Source organism: Rhipicephalus sanguineus, chromosome 3 (genome assembly GCF_013339695.2).
Source record: "Rhipicephalus sanguineus isolate Rsan-2018 chromosome 3, BIME_Rsan_1.4, whole genome shotgun sequence".
NCBI lineage: Eukaryota > Metazoa > Arthropoda > Arachnida > Ixodida > Ixodidae > Rhipicephalus > Rhipicephalus sanguineus.
The window spans coordinates 78697735-78713016 of NC_051178.1; positions in this window are offsets into that span (position 1 = coordinate 78697735).

Here is a 15282-nt window from a genome sequence, read left to right on the forward strand (position 1 = left end):
ACTCCACATATCGGACCTTGGGACGATATTGAAGTTTTTCCCCCTATATCATAGAGTTTTTACAACTTTTGTCTACGAGATGAAGGGAATTCTAAGCGTGGCACAGCCGCTGCTACTGTTCTGCTGATGCTCTAACAACATCGCAGTCTAGCTTGAAAGACATAACTTTAATAGCAATAGTAATGTAGAAACTACACAAAGTGGTGTTTGTGCTTTTATCAGGCGTGTGCAGTGCAGAAAACCTGCCATCTTAATTAGCAAGGATGGTGTCACGCGTGCACAAGAAAATATCAAGAAATAAATAAAATGTGTACTGGTATGCTCCGCAACGTTGACGTAATAATGAGAGACGCCAAAGTGTGCGACTGTGCATTCATATGAACCACGACTGCCACGTCATAACGCGGTAGCAACGATGGTGGAAACTGAACTTACTGTCACGATGCCTTTCCCTCAGTGCTTCTCTGGGACATTTTAATGATGTGTACTGGAACAATGGCCACGCGAAAAGAGAGTGTACTACATCAGGCAACCAGCCATCTAGGCTCCTCAGCTCCTCGCATTGGCGCCCACCAAAATGTAACCCCCAAACACGCCGCGTGCGCCAGTAGTGTGTTGAACCGCTACGATCGTCACCGCGTAGGGCACATACGGCTCGGCTACTCATAGCCATGCAGAGTAGAGCACGGCAGGGCACTTTCCCCACCCCTGACTCCCACCTTGTGCGCAGGGAAACGGCGCTTATCAAGTCAACATTCTGATCGCCTCGACAGCGTACCGCGCAGGAATGTGATCGCATTTTGACTTGATAAGGCATTCAGTGTAATCCCGATGGCGTCGGCGATGGTCATTTTCACCTAGTGAGCACGGTGATTGTCATGGCAATAAAAATGTTCTGTAGCTACGACACCACTTCTTACTAGCTGAAAATAAAAACTACAGCCGAAGTAATTATTGATGTAGAGAAAAACTATGTTATACCTAGAGATGTTTGCCGATGCTGCGATGAGCCCATGGAGCGGGCAGTTCTTATCTGCACAACGAAACATTGATAACGCTATTTTAAGAGAATCACACTGCGTGAAGCTAAACGCACTATAGTTCTCGCACAGCACCTGGAACGGCGCACCAGTCGCGGATTCAACACTTTCTTTACGATAATTACCCTAAATCAATATAACAATAATAGAACCTATGCTCGTGTCGTCTAACGTGTACATTGAGTTCTGTACGAAATGTCTCACAGCTGGAGCCGAAATATAACATGTCTTCTTGTGCGGAGCAATTTTACCTTCCGGGAACAGATGTTCAGTTTTAAGAAAAGCTGCGATGAATTCACAACGCTTATTCTCGCTTATAAGGTCAAGCCTGCGGACGACAAATGAGCCTATGTAGCAAATGTCATTCGTTGGACTCAGCGTGATTTGCGTACGCGTGTCTAGGCGACAGCCGCGGAGGCGACGACGTGTCTGCTGTCAAGGCGCGAATTCAGACAGTCGAGCTCGGCCACGGCAGCAATGCACAGCCATGTCCGGAAGCGTCCAACCTATCCAGTCCCGGCCTCAAGCACGAGCGTAAAGACTGACTGAGGTGACAATCAACAAACCGCTGCCCCAGAAGAAGGAATGCGAGGGAGAGTTGCGTCGACACCCGTCCTACCACTTCACGGACGGCATTCAAGCCAAGACAATTTGCATTGTAAGGGACAGTCGCTACCTCTCACATTGTGTGGACGCGCCCAGGTCCAGGTCAGCCGTGACACGCGTCGCGACATCAATAATATGAAAAAAATTGGTATAATGAAACCTGTACAAGGTCTGGGCAGGTCATTTTCACTGAATAAACAATAAGATATACGCATATTACTGGACAAGCATTGTGTGACGCTAAGGAGTAACGCAATTTTCGTAAGTTTTTAGCCTTTGTGATAATAATATCAGCAACATTTCAACGTGACAGGATTAAAGAGCTCTTTCGCAGAAATTCCGGTGTCGGTGTCGGCGTCATTGGTTGTGAGATAAAAATCGCCGTTTTCCGTGAGCGAAACATGAGACAGACAGACAGACAGACAGACAGACAGACAGACAGACAGACAGACAGACAGACAGACAGACAGACAGACAGACAGACAGACAGACAGACAGACAGACAGACAGACAATGAACTTTATTAAGAGAGTCGTGAGGAGCACCGCAGCCGCTCAGGGCGGCAGCGCCGCGGGCCGCTCGCATGTTTGGACGGAGAGGCCAAGTTAAGGCCGTCCAGAGGGCCCACGACATGAGATAGATTCAAATAAAGGAACAAAAATGTTTGGTCCAGTTGGGGCTTTCATCGTGGCGAGCTCGTGTTCTATCGCTGACCCACGCCAGTGCTTTAAACTGTTTCGTAAAAACCCTATAGGGAACCAGCGCTGCAGTTTCCGCGGTGTGGGCAGCGCCGCCCTGGCGGTGAAAGCGGGCATACTCCAGCCGCTCCCGCGGACGAGAGTGGCGACTGGTTCAGGCGATGCGGGCGCGTATCGCTGAAACAAAACTAAAGGATGCTGGCGGTACTGTTGCACATTCAAGTGCCACAATGCGTACAAATGAGGGAGGACGTATCTTTCCATGATTTTCCCTCTAAAACATCAGAATAGGAACGAATGTGACGTTGCATCCCGGCAGTCAGGCGAGCATAGTATCTTCTGCTCTTGCTCTCCTGTCTAGTGGCGTCAGACTGGTTTCTAAACGGAATTGCGCGTGTCTGCTAGCTTTATTCGATAGTGAGGGCCACCAGTGGAAACCGGGGCGAACGAGCAAAATTTTATCGGTGTTTTGTCGTAAATAAAACGCACATATTATGCAGCATGCGGCATATCTAATAATTTTTTTCATCTGACCACCACCAAGCTCCTTCTGATGCCACCGTGTGCAGTGAATATGATACGATAGGCAGGTAGTCTACATTATTCGCAAACAGCTAAGTAGAAGGAAAGCTGTCTGTCTACGAGATGCGTACGGGGGCACGTTCGCCGAAGCCGCTCAACTGTTATGAGAAATAAGCACGCGATGGATGCCTCTGTTGAACGTCACTTGTGCTACAGACAGAGTTGTCACGAAAAACGCAGTGCACTACTCGAAGCGCGTTCTGGAGTCAGCCGATGCGGTAACGCTTCTTTGTCCATTGGCTGCCACGGCGAAGTGACATCGCAATTTATGCCTCGCTAGAAAAGGGTCAAATCTTGGATTTTTACTTGCCGTTTAATTCACCTAATGTACTGTGTTAGTTTTTTCGCTTGCCTGTGCGTGCTTGGGATAAACGTGCTTGATCAACATCGACAATTGCTGGCGTTTTACGTGGCAAAAAAGGTATGATTACGAGGCACGCCGTAGTGTGGGAATCAGGATTATTTTTGACCGCTTCGGGTTCTATATTGTGGACATCAATCTCAGTACGTGGGTGCTCTTTGTATTTCAACCCCATCGGAATGCGGCCACCGTGGCCGGGAATCTATCCCGCGCCCTTGAACATAACAGCGCGACACCATACATGCTATGCTAGCACGTAGATTTGCTTGATCAACGTCCGCGTGCATATATACCGCGGGCTGGGCGTGCATAACACGGCAGAAAAACGTTGACGCAGCTACCCCTTGCCTCTTACTTTTTTTACTGCAGTAGTGGGCAGCTGGTATCGACGCAGCACGTACTTATCAATGGAGGCTTGTGAGCCTGCACTAGCTTGACACAAATCCCAGGCCGCAAGGCGAAAATGGTCACGACAGAGTCGCCACCACGGCAAAGCACTGTCTATTCGACGCCGTATCTGCCGACGTAGTCTGCTTTGCAGGGCTTATCTCCGTTTTCCAGTGCTTTCCTGAGAAAGTAGCCTTCAGAGAAAGTTATTTTTTTTCTAAACCATAGCGCAGTATTACTGGCGCAATGGCTGCTCGAGCTGTTCGCACCAAAATGAAGGACAGGAACAGCGCACGCGCGTGCGCTCACCGCGGTACAGTGCGGCCGGTCGTATGAGCGCGAGCGGCATGGCCTCCGAGATTAGCCGGCAGCGCGGAGGCCACGCGAGCGGCTGAGTTATGTCGCGACTCCCCGCCAGTCGCCTTTCCACGGCGCGCCATCTATCCAGCGCTGGTCTCCCTTAAGAATGCCGTGTAGTGGGTGGAGTCTCCTTAATGGATATAATATTGTGTGGCAGAATGGCAGAATCGCACCTGGCATCACATGTGAATTGGGGAACGAGTGGGTGGTTTAAGGCTGCCCACTGTTACAAAGTGCGCAGCTGCGCTAGTGCGCGTGGCTCCTTGCGGGCGCGTAGTGAGTACTTCGTCAATTTGCAAAAGGAAGTGCAGTAGGCATTCTAAGATAGTTTGAAACGACGAATGTTACGCGTTCAAACGTTCCTTTCCTGGCGGCACGGTTGAAGGCGATGAAAGGCCCGATTTCGCTGCCACGTTCCACTCTTGAAGGCGAAGCTCCAGGGTTTTCCAAGTGTTCTTTTGTTGGTGTTCTTGTTCTTTATTCCTGCGTAATATTTCGAAACATCGCGGGTGCAAGATATAGAAACACTCGAAGGAAAGACTTCCGACTTCCTCCGGAATAAGAACGGCTTGTAGAAGAACGGCTATTTGGGCCAGTTGGTCAAAATGCATATTGACACGTCGGCAGTTCCTCCTGACGTGTTTAATCGGCCTAAGTGACAATGGACACCCGTGTGCGATAATTGCCATGTGATATTTAGCAGAGTCAAACATTGATATTTAGGAAAAGGTCCATCCGTACCTTAGAATTTGCTTTTGATGTGGGGCACGTCTCGCGTGGAAAATGCTCGGTTCAATTATGGTTTATAATTAAAGCACACGATAAACTGGATTTCGCGTTTCCGTGACTGTCGGCGCAGCACATCACTGGCCGTCAAAGATTGAGGTCGCCCGTACAACATCCGCGACTCTCACAGGCAGGCTAAAGTAAATAAAAGTTTCATTTTGGAACGTACAATGCGCGCAGCTTGTACATTGAGAGAGAGGTTGTACAATGTCTACTGGTGTTGGGAAGCTATAGTCCCGATTGACAAGGCTGCACCCACGTTTACGTGCAATGGTACATCTCGATCGCCACGACTAACACCCATAACCATCCTTCATTGGTTGCGGCTGGTGAAGTTGTTAACATATACCTGAAGACAACGTAGGGTGAACATCGCGCAAAGATAGCATCAACAAGCACATAATAAGCAATCGTACTCCATATGTACTCCGGTACAGCGGCATCAATTGAGGAGCAAAACGGCAAGGTGTGCTAAGCTTGAAGACTGGTCGTGTTGGTGAAGCATCATTGTGGATTGAATAGCTCAACTACACGACGGGAAACAAGAAAGATACACACACATACCAAAGCGTTCTGGTGTGTGTGTATTTTCCTTGTGTCACGTCGAGTAGTTGCGCTATTCAACACACAGCAAGTGTGCGCTCCCGAGTAATACGATAACTACGCCTGAGTTCATGCATACACTACCACACTGCGCTTCAGCAAGCCGGAGGCAGAGGCTCATAGCTCGAGCCGTGAACGCGTGAAGGCGTTCCGGTCCCCACTGTCGTCTGTATCGCTCCCCAAGGCTCGACATTCGCACATCGACATCGTTGCGTTTCTGCAGCGCTTGTTACAGTGGGCATTTATCAACTGTAATTGGTTCACTTGCAGCCGTTATATAAGTCGGTGCTCTCGCACTCGATGCAGTAGGTGGCGGTAAACGCCGTTGGTGCAAGTGGAAGCTGCACTACTCTGGCGGCGAGCCGCCACACGCTAACACGAAGAGAAGCTCAAATAACACAACTGCGTCTAGGGAGACCCCTAAAGATTAGCGCGCGTTTTCGCCGAATCACTGTGTCGTCGCTGAATCACTCCCTATCGCGCTCGTTAGTGTCATGACGCCGTATTTTACTTTGCCGCTCCCAGATGGCGGCACCGCACTGCCCCGCCAACCGAGAGCACCGTGCGAGAGCACATGTGTGAGATATATAAGGCGCGTTTGTGGAGCGTCGTGTATGGGCGCCGGTAGCGCGGTGAGTACAGCGCCGGGGTACGTATAGTCGAGGACTGAGAGAGAGCTCGCGGGTTCGATTTACGGCAATGAACTTTTGCTTCTACAGTTTTCGTTGTCTACCAACTTTATATTCGTGACGGAAATACCTCTCTAAAGACTTGGTGGACCCCGGCGTGAAACACTTGCGTGTTGAAAAAAAAAAAAATCGGGAGATCTCACAAATTGTGTGATTCGACTTCATGTACAGGAGTAGCACAGCCAGTGAGTCGTAGCCTAGGCCACATCTTTTTGCTTTGAGGCTAGCGTTACCAGCTGAATCGACGTGCTTGAGTAACTTGAGTAGTTGAGGGCATAACGAGTGCTTAGCAGGCACGCCGAGATCACTGGCACCTAAAGGTTAGCTCATGATCTGATGTAGTATTGACACACATGTTAAATCACATGCATCGGCTTTATCGAAACGAAGTCCCAGCTCAGGTTTAACGATGTGCGTATCATAAGTAGCGGCCCTCGGCATATTCCTCCGGCGTTCCTGGACGCCGGAAGGTTCGACCGCTTGACCCCAAAGATGGCGCGATGGCCGCTCCAACTGCAAGAATATGACTTTCCCAATGTACACCGGAGTGGTGCGTCACATCAAGATACCAACTTTTTGTCGCGTTGTCGGGCGCCTGTCAGCATTGTTGGATACCTACGAAGTGCACAAAGTCGTGACCGCGAGTTGCTCTCAATCGCAGATATCCTTCGTACTGGCAGCACTATGCACTCCAGTTAACTCTACGAAATACTGCGCCGCTATGACAAAGAGGAAAACGGCGTGCTCCATCACGTTAGGCACACGAGACCAGACTCGTTCATGTGGCCTCCTGTATTGCCTCTGTCTATTCGTCCCCACATACTGAAATCCCTTCATGACGTAGCTACAGCAGGACACCCCGGATTACGATGACATAATCCAGAGTGTCCAAGTAGTTTGGTGGAAGAACATGTACGATGATGTGAAACCCTACGTCGCGGCATGCCCAACTCGCCAATTTCGCAGTGTCCACCACCGCTACCAAAACTTCAGGGCAGTCTATTGAGCCACGAACTGGTCTATTTGAAATGATAGGAATGACCCACATCGGCCTTTTTTTGAAGACAGAAAGCGGCAACAGGTACACTTCACGAAGTACGCTTCTCGACCACTTCACGAAGTGTATGGAAGCCGAAGCGGTCCGCGATACGAATGCTGAACACGCCATTCAGCTCCGACGAACCAAACTGGTGTCGCGGCATGGCACTCGCAAGCGCTTGCTCACGGACCGCGGAAGTTGTTTCATGTCACGAGAATTAGGAGCTCCTTTGACACCGTACTGCATAGACTACGCCATTACATCTGCGAACCACCCGCAATGCAACGGCCTCGTTGAGCGGGTAAACTGCAATCTTACTGATGCGCTGGCGTCGTACGTAAACAAACCACACGCCAACTGGGACTGTTTTCTACCAGATGCCGTGTTTTCCCTCAACACAGCAAATCAAGAAACCACACAGCAGACCCCATTTTCACTTGTGTACGGAAGAACGCCTTCGATTCCCCTCGACTCGCAGGTTGGCATGACTGGAGCAGCACTGTTTATTATGTGCAAACAATTGTTCAGCGCCGTCGACTACAAGCCAGGCAACGCATGGTTGATGCCACGGTCCGTATCCAAGCAACCAGTGCCATGAATCATCGTCCGCCTCCTTTGTAGAAGCCAGGAGACTTTGTTTTGATTAAACGCATAGTACACCTTCCTGGACACGCTACAAAGATTTTGCCACGTTTCAAAGCCCTTACCGCCTCGTATGTAGCTTAGGGCCCGTCACATACCACCTTTAAGAGTTGTCTGAAAATAGACCGCCGGGGATACACCACATCTTTTCGGAGCACGTCTCCCACATGAAACAGTACGTCCAATATAGAACTCGGACATTGCATTACATGGTCAAAGCAATGGCGCGGGCCTAAAGGAGACAAAGAGGGTCAACAAGAAGGTACCTTCGGATGATGTACAGGTCCGCACCCAAGTTATTGAAGATTCGTACGCCGCCTTCGTACCCCCGCCCCCTTACGGTGGAAGGATGTTAGGGAGTAACATTGGGGTACGGGCTAAAGAGGAGGAACAGTAGAGAACGAGGCGGGAGAGGCTGGAAGATGGCAACCAGCTTTTGCAGTAAAGTGCATATCTTTCCTGTTTGTGTATTTTCTACGTAAAAATATTAAGGGTAATGAAAAACATAGGCCGAGTGTGGCAGTGAGTTAGCTGGAGCGATGAAATTAGCGTGTTGGCAGGGGTATGATTTGACCCGTTCATGCCTGAGAAGGCAAACCGGATTAGCGAGAGAGGCCTTCATCCTGCACTGGGCATAAAAGAACCATTCCGGAGCCCTTCCACTAGAGGGGGAAATGGGGCCAAAGCAAGCTTGATGTGGTCGTGCGTGACATACTGGTTAAATGTCCTTTCTTCTTTCTTTCTTTCTTTTTTTTCGATCTTTCTTCCTTTCTTTCTTTCTTTTGCATTACGCTAAGCGTCAAGTTTTATGATGGGTAGTGGCCGTCTCTGAAACGCTTTTTTTGGCTGATTCGCCACGGCGTCTTTCATGATCTTTCCAGCGTTCGTCAGCCTCTAGAACGGCCCAACTAACGGTCCTTCCCGCGATCATGGAAACGCGAGTTGGGAATTCAACTTTCTCGGAGACGTAATTTTCCTGAAATCTGCAATTCCTGATATCAACCTTGCGCACTTTCCAGGAGGTCGCTTTTTGTCCGGCAACACGAAATATTTCAATGACCTGCCTATATCAAATGTCCCACCTCCCATTTGCTTTTTAACCCCCACATCCAGGACGCTACGTAGTCATACGATATTGTAGTTTTGTAAGCACTTCAAAACATGCAGTACTTACTTGGCTACAATATACCTGTCGATCTACAAACGTACAAATCCGTACCGCTTCAAGTAGCATGGTCATATGAGCCCGAGCGCATGTAACGCTTTGTCGTGCCCGTTGTGTAACCTGCTACTAGCCGCGTAAGCTTGTACGGTGGCGCAACCGTTCGGTTATACATGGCTATACACTAGCGAGGAGAAAAAAAATTCTGCAGCTGCTGCCCACTTCTAACAGAAATGCGGGGCTCGCGTTTCTTTGTGGAAACAGTGGTGCCACTCTCCTTCTCAGTAGCGTGCTTGCGTGGTATTCATTGTTTGGGTCGAGCGTCCACGGGCTCTTCCATAGCGCCGTCGCCGGCGGCGGGGACACGAGTCTCCTCAGCAGTGTGCACACGGCCTGCTGTCTACGCAACGGCAAGCCGGGCGACGATAAGTCCACTGCTCACGTATGCGAATCGCTCTCCTTCGTCGCTGTTTGCGTCGCATTTACTGGACGCGTATAGGTGAAATGTATGGGCTGCTCCCGCCCCCTAGTTGCATCACCGGATTTAAGCGCATGAAATGTGGCTCGCATCTGCATTTAGGTGTACGCGCTTTCACAATACTTCGCGATGGCGCGCTCTCAACTCTCGCGGAGGGGACGGTCAACATCGTCAAATAAAATTCATATAATCATCACCATCGTCCGTATATACCCTTAGACGGGTCTCGAACCACTTTTCCAGGATAAGCCTCAATATTGGAGTTCATTGCCTCGCGAATCAGTCACCCCCAAAGTTTTTCTAAACATCAAGTGGGAGTAGACTTGCAGCGATTTGTCGCATTTTTTGAATGCTTTCGCTCTTCTTTCGTCCCGACGAGTGAACTGGAGGCTGCACAGGGAGGGATGAGAAGAGGGAAGGGAAGCTAAGACACGGGCTCGCCATGACCTTGATCGAATGATTTGGCTGAGCTGTTCAGAGCCGCGCTTCCTTTCCGCTCTATGCACATTTCCCAAGAAAGATGAGGAATGGTACAATGGTACAATTTCAAGTAATGAAATAATAAAAAAAAACATGAACAAAAACACATAGAAAGGTACAAAAAGACGAAGTGTAGTGAAATTTAAATACACAAGCTGTGCACCTACTATCGTTGCACTGAACATCAAAAAAAAAAGAAAGATATGAAACAGCAAAAATAGGTGAATATGCATTAACCAACAATACCCGGAACGTTGGCAGATAAGTTCTGAAGCGTAGAAGTGTTACGTGTCGTTACTACATGGTCAGGGAAACTATACCATTCCTTGCTTTAAAAACTCATTTACGGTGCCAGGGCGAAGCAATAAATGCGGCAGCAAGAAATTGAAATATTATGCGTATTTAATGCCAGTGGTCAATTCCTGCAGCATCCGACCTGGCGTAATGAACAAAACGCTGGCGTAAGGAAAGACGGTCGCTGCAGCCAGCGAAGCCACTTTCGTTCTGTCTTCAGCCTCGAGCGCGAACGCAGCACTGAAGACAGCGCATGTACAAAGCTATCAGCCGCCAGGCTGGGCGCACGTGCCGCGCTTGTCCTTTGCTCTCTGTGGCATAACAGTACTGGTGTTGTGGGGACGGGTGACGAACTCGTTTGAGGAGGGGACCTGACAATTGAACTACGCCTCGCAGCGTCCTCCCTGGCACATTCACGGTAAAATCAACGCAAAAAACGGCTACACGAAGGAAAAACGACACTGGACAGGCGCCGAAACACAGCGTATGTCCTGTGTCGTTCTTGTCGCTGCATACATCACCAGACTGTAATGTCTTAGACGTTACTCCCAGCCTGTGAAAAGGTTTCGTGATAGGCTGGCCTACATGACCCCTTCTTCGCTGACCTCGGTGGCCTCTTGTCCGCTGCCTATCCAAAGACATATTGTTCAAGTTAGCCTAATCCGTTGTTCATGAGACCAGTTGAATGAGGATAGCAAGACGTTTTCCTCCACGCTTCGCGTTCGCATCATACATAACATACGCATTGTGAGCATGAGCTTGCCGAAGAAGCCTGTTCATATTTTCCGGTCGGCGGGTGGCATCATACCTGTTGTTAAGTGGTGACACGTGTTTACAGCAGCAGCTGACGCAGCGAATATATTTTACGACTTCATTTGGTGCAGGCTAATACTTTCGTTTAGCAGTTAGGAACTTTGGAGGAAACATTGCAGCTAACAGCCCGAAACACGTAGACGAGGAAGCAAGAAGTAATCATGGCGCAGCGCTGCTTCTTGCTTCCTCGTCTACGCGTTTCGCGCTGTTAGCTGCAATTATTCTACACCAACTCGCCTAGTTTTTCATCCTACTTATTTGCTGCAAAACTAAGACTGTATCCTATTCACTTGTGGCACTCCAGAACGCTAAATGGTGCAGACGTGACAGTTCTCCACAGAATGACGAAAAATGGCATATTGGCTGCTTCTCTACTTAATACAAATTGTGATGATTTATAGCGTAGTGCGTTCCTCACAAGTGACCTTCTCTTGATCAACAAGGAATACCATAAGGCCCCCGTGATCCATTTCCTCAGGGTCTCAATAAAGCTTTTCCCCTCTCTTTTTCTTTCTCACGTTAACGCATGTTTTATCGTGTGTTGAGAAAGTGAAATAACAACCGGCCGTCACACAATACGAATCACGTTACTTGTGCGTCGTTCAAAGCTTCCAACCCATTACAAAAGGCTCAGCCATAATTCTTCATCGTCATCTGCCGTCCCATGAACAAAGTGTACATAATGCCTTACACATGTGTAGCTGGTACCGCGCTCTCCGCAGAATGATGAATAATGGCGTAGTGGGTGCTTCCCAACTTCACTAAATATGATTTATGGCGTAGTGGGTACTTTGAAAGTCTACTTGTATTAGCAGCCCCAAGAGAGTTTAAAACGGGCTCCAGAAATGCCACTCTTCCAGCTTTCCCTGTGAGTGGGATGCGCTTTCCGCGCAGGCCTGGCGTTTTTAACACGAAAGTGTTTTATGCCGGAGTCCACCAAGACTTCAGTGACGTATTTCCGTCACGGAAATGAGGTCGAAAAAATTTACACGACCAGATAACAAAGAAAAAAAGTTCCGTCAACGGGCATTGAACCCGCGACCTCTCGGTCCGCAACAATAGCTTCAGGGCACGCTATTCACTGCGCCACGGTCCAAGACTCTAGATGCTTTACAAACGCGCCTTTTATATCTACCACTCTCCCGGTCGGTGGGGTGGTGTGGCCCTCTGGGAGCGGTAAAGTTTAGTAATCCGTCATTACTATGTGTGATGATGTGGATTGTGTGGCCCGTGACGGGGCGAAGAGGGAACAACAGTTCTGCTCTGCGTTACGCCTTGGAAGAGACGACGAGGAAAAGGAAGCGCGAGCGGGGCGTGCCGATCGAGCAGTTGGAGCGCGACACGGTTGGAACGGCAGCCGCTGGTCGGCGGTTCGGGTCGCGACATCGCGCAACCAGGCGTCCGGCAGCCTTGCGGACCTGGTGAGCCTGGCTTCTTGCTTCGGGCTGCGTCACTCAACCAGGCGTCCGGCAGCCATGTGGACCTGGTGAGCCTGATTCCCGCTCTGTGCCCGGTGCTGACACGGAGGCCGGCAGCCTAGCCTGTTCCTGGCCTGAGGTCTTGGGGCCCGAGTGGTGTCACGAGGTGGCCGCGGCTCATGTTGGCGACGGGCAGTTAACCTGCACTGCAGTGGCCTGGTGATCTACCGGCCTGCAGTGCCACCATCACCACCACCACCACCTCGCCACGGTCAAGGCAGCGTACCGGTGACGACCGACCTCGCCGCAGCGGCAACAGGCATAACGGCGAGTAGGACAGTTTGTGTGCCGAGGCGCGTAGGACGTTTAGAATGTACATAAGGAATGATGTAGTGTGTTGTGTGTAAATCGTCAGTTATCGGTTGTGTTAAAGTCTGTGTTGTGTGTACAAAATCACCTGACTGCCGGTGGAATTATTTCGGATCCTGGGCCCACATTACCCCATCACAAACTTGGCGAGCCTGCCAGGATCCGCCAGTAACATCTCGAACGCGGAAATCGCCAGTCAGGTGTGTGCACGCAGCACAAGACGAGAGACATGGATCTCGATAAGTTAGCGGCTGTAGCAACTCAGTTAGGCTTGTCTGGCGCGGAACTTCGCGAATGGGTTGAGCGAGAGCAAGTTAGGCAGAGAGATGAGCGCGCAGCTGAGAGAGAAGAGGCCAAAGAAGCAGCAGAGAGGCAACGGTTAGCGGACGAGAGGCAACGGCTAGCGGACGAGAGGCAGCTGCAAATCCTCCAACTTAAGCTCAGGCTTCAGGAAGGTGCGCAGAGTGAGCCATCTGCGGCGACAGCACTCGCACCGTCGGCAAACCCGTCATGCCTGAATCCGCAGAAGTTGCTACCGCTATTTGACGAGCGACGCGATGACCTGCATGCGTATTTGCAGAGGTTTGAACGCGTGGCTATGGGGCAAGATTGGCCAAGAGATAAATGGGGTATGGCCGTAAGCATGTGCTTAACTGGCGAGGCACTCACTGTCATTGGTCGTATGACTGCTGAGGAGGCACTCGACTACGACAAAGTCAAAAAAGCTCTACTTCAGCGCTTCAGATTCACGGCACAGGGATATAAAGAGAAATTTCGGAAAGCCCGGCCTGAAGATGGCGAAACAGGGAAACAACTAGCAGCAAGGATCTCGAGCTATTTTGATAACTGGATTGAAATGGCTGATGTGCCCAAAACATTTGAGGGTCTTCGTGACCATGTTATAGCCGAGCAATTCTTGCGCTGCTGTAATCCAAAGCTGGCCATCTTCCTGAAGGAGAGAGAATGCAAAACCCTTGCATCCCTTTCAGACTGCACCGACCGCTTTCTCGAAGCCCAGGGCGTTAATAACATTGGTAGAGTTGCCGACGATGCAAAGGATGCAAATAAACCCGGTGCTGTGTCACAGAACAAGCATCAATCGATTTGCTTCATTTGCAACCGCAAAGGGCACAAGGCATCTGAGTGTCGAGAAACATTAACAGATTCCGAGAAATGCAAGTCATGCGGGCGACTTGGACACTGAACGTCTGATTGCAAGAACCAGGCTGCACAACAGGTGTACTGCGTCATAGTAGAGAGTGAGGGAACGCGAGATTCCAGATCTCTCGCTGAGCCCACGAGGAAGACTTGCGTTGCAATTGAATGCCGCAGGAGGGAAAAGAAGCCGCCAAGGTCAGCAGTTGACTGCATGCCAGTTGTCCAAGGACGCGTACTGGGACAGGTAGCACACGTCCTGAGAGACACGGGCAGCAACACCACGATTGTACGGTGTGATTTGGTTCCCAGTCGATGCCTAACTGGAAACACCAGGAAGATGGTGCTGCTGGATGGCAGTTGCAAGAAACTGGCCGAAGCGCGCATCTGGATTCACACGCCGTACTTCATAGGAGAAGTAACTGCACTATGCATGGGCAACCCAATATACGACCTCGTGCTAGGCAACATCCCAGGAGCCAGGGAGCCGCACGAGCCAGATCCTGACTGGGAATATCCGGACTGGTCAACCAAAGCCAATGCCGCAAGCCATGCGCCCTCATCTGGAAAAAGGTCTTCAATAGTTTCAGCTGTTACGCGAACGAACAGAGACCTAAGCTCTCCAAGCAACTTTAGCAAGTGTTCTAAGCAACGTGGGGCCAAAGAAGACATCGTGGAGAAGGGTGCTGGTGGCCTCGCGAACAAGAACGATGATGGCGAGAGCAAGTCGTCGACGCGCAGCACAACGACACAACGGCTGCTATGCAGTGCTACGAGAGTGACGACGACGGCGACATGCAGCAAGGCCACAAACAATTCAGCAACGGTAGGAGGACATAGGTGGCAGCCAGAAAAGCGACAGGAATGCAAGTATGGCGTGAAGTGTTTCAGAAGAAACGCAAAGCATGTGAAGCAGTTTAGTCGCCCCAAGGTCACATTCTACGAACGTTCCTTAGGAGATGATGAGGCCAGAGACGAGAAAGAACCCAAAGACCGCGCCGATGGCAGAAACATCGCAAGCAGTAGCCATCATGGCAAACAACGAGCAAACGACTCTCCGGCGCTTCCGCGAGCAAAGCGTACCAAGCCTTTGGAAGACGAGAGCGACAATGAAGACAACGGGAAACTGGATTGGGATGACGAGCAAGTGTGCCGATATGGAAAAGCATGTTTCAATAGGAATGCCCAGCACTTGAGGAACTTCAAGCACCCAACCGCAACCAGTAAGAAGAAAGAGACAAATCACATTGTGTCTTGGAGAGAAAAACAAGAACATAACTTCATCATATACAGCTCCAATACGGCAAGCCTCGGACATCG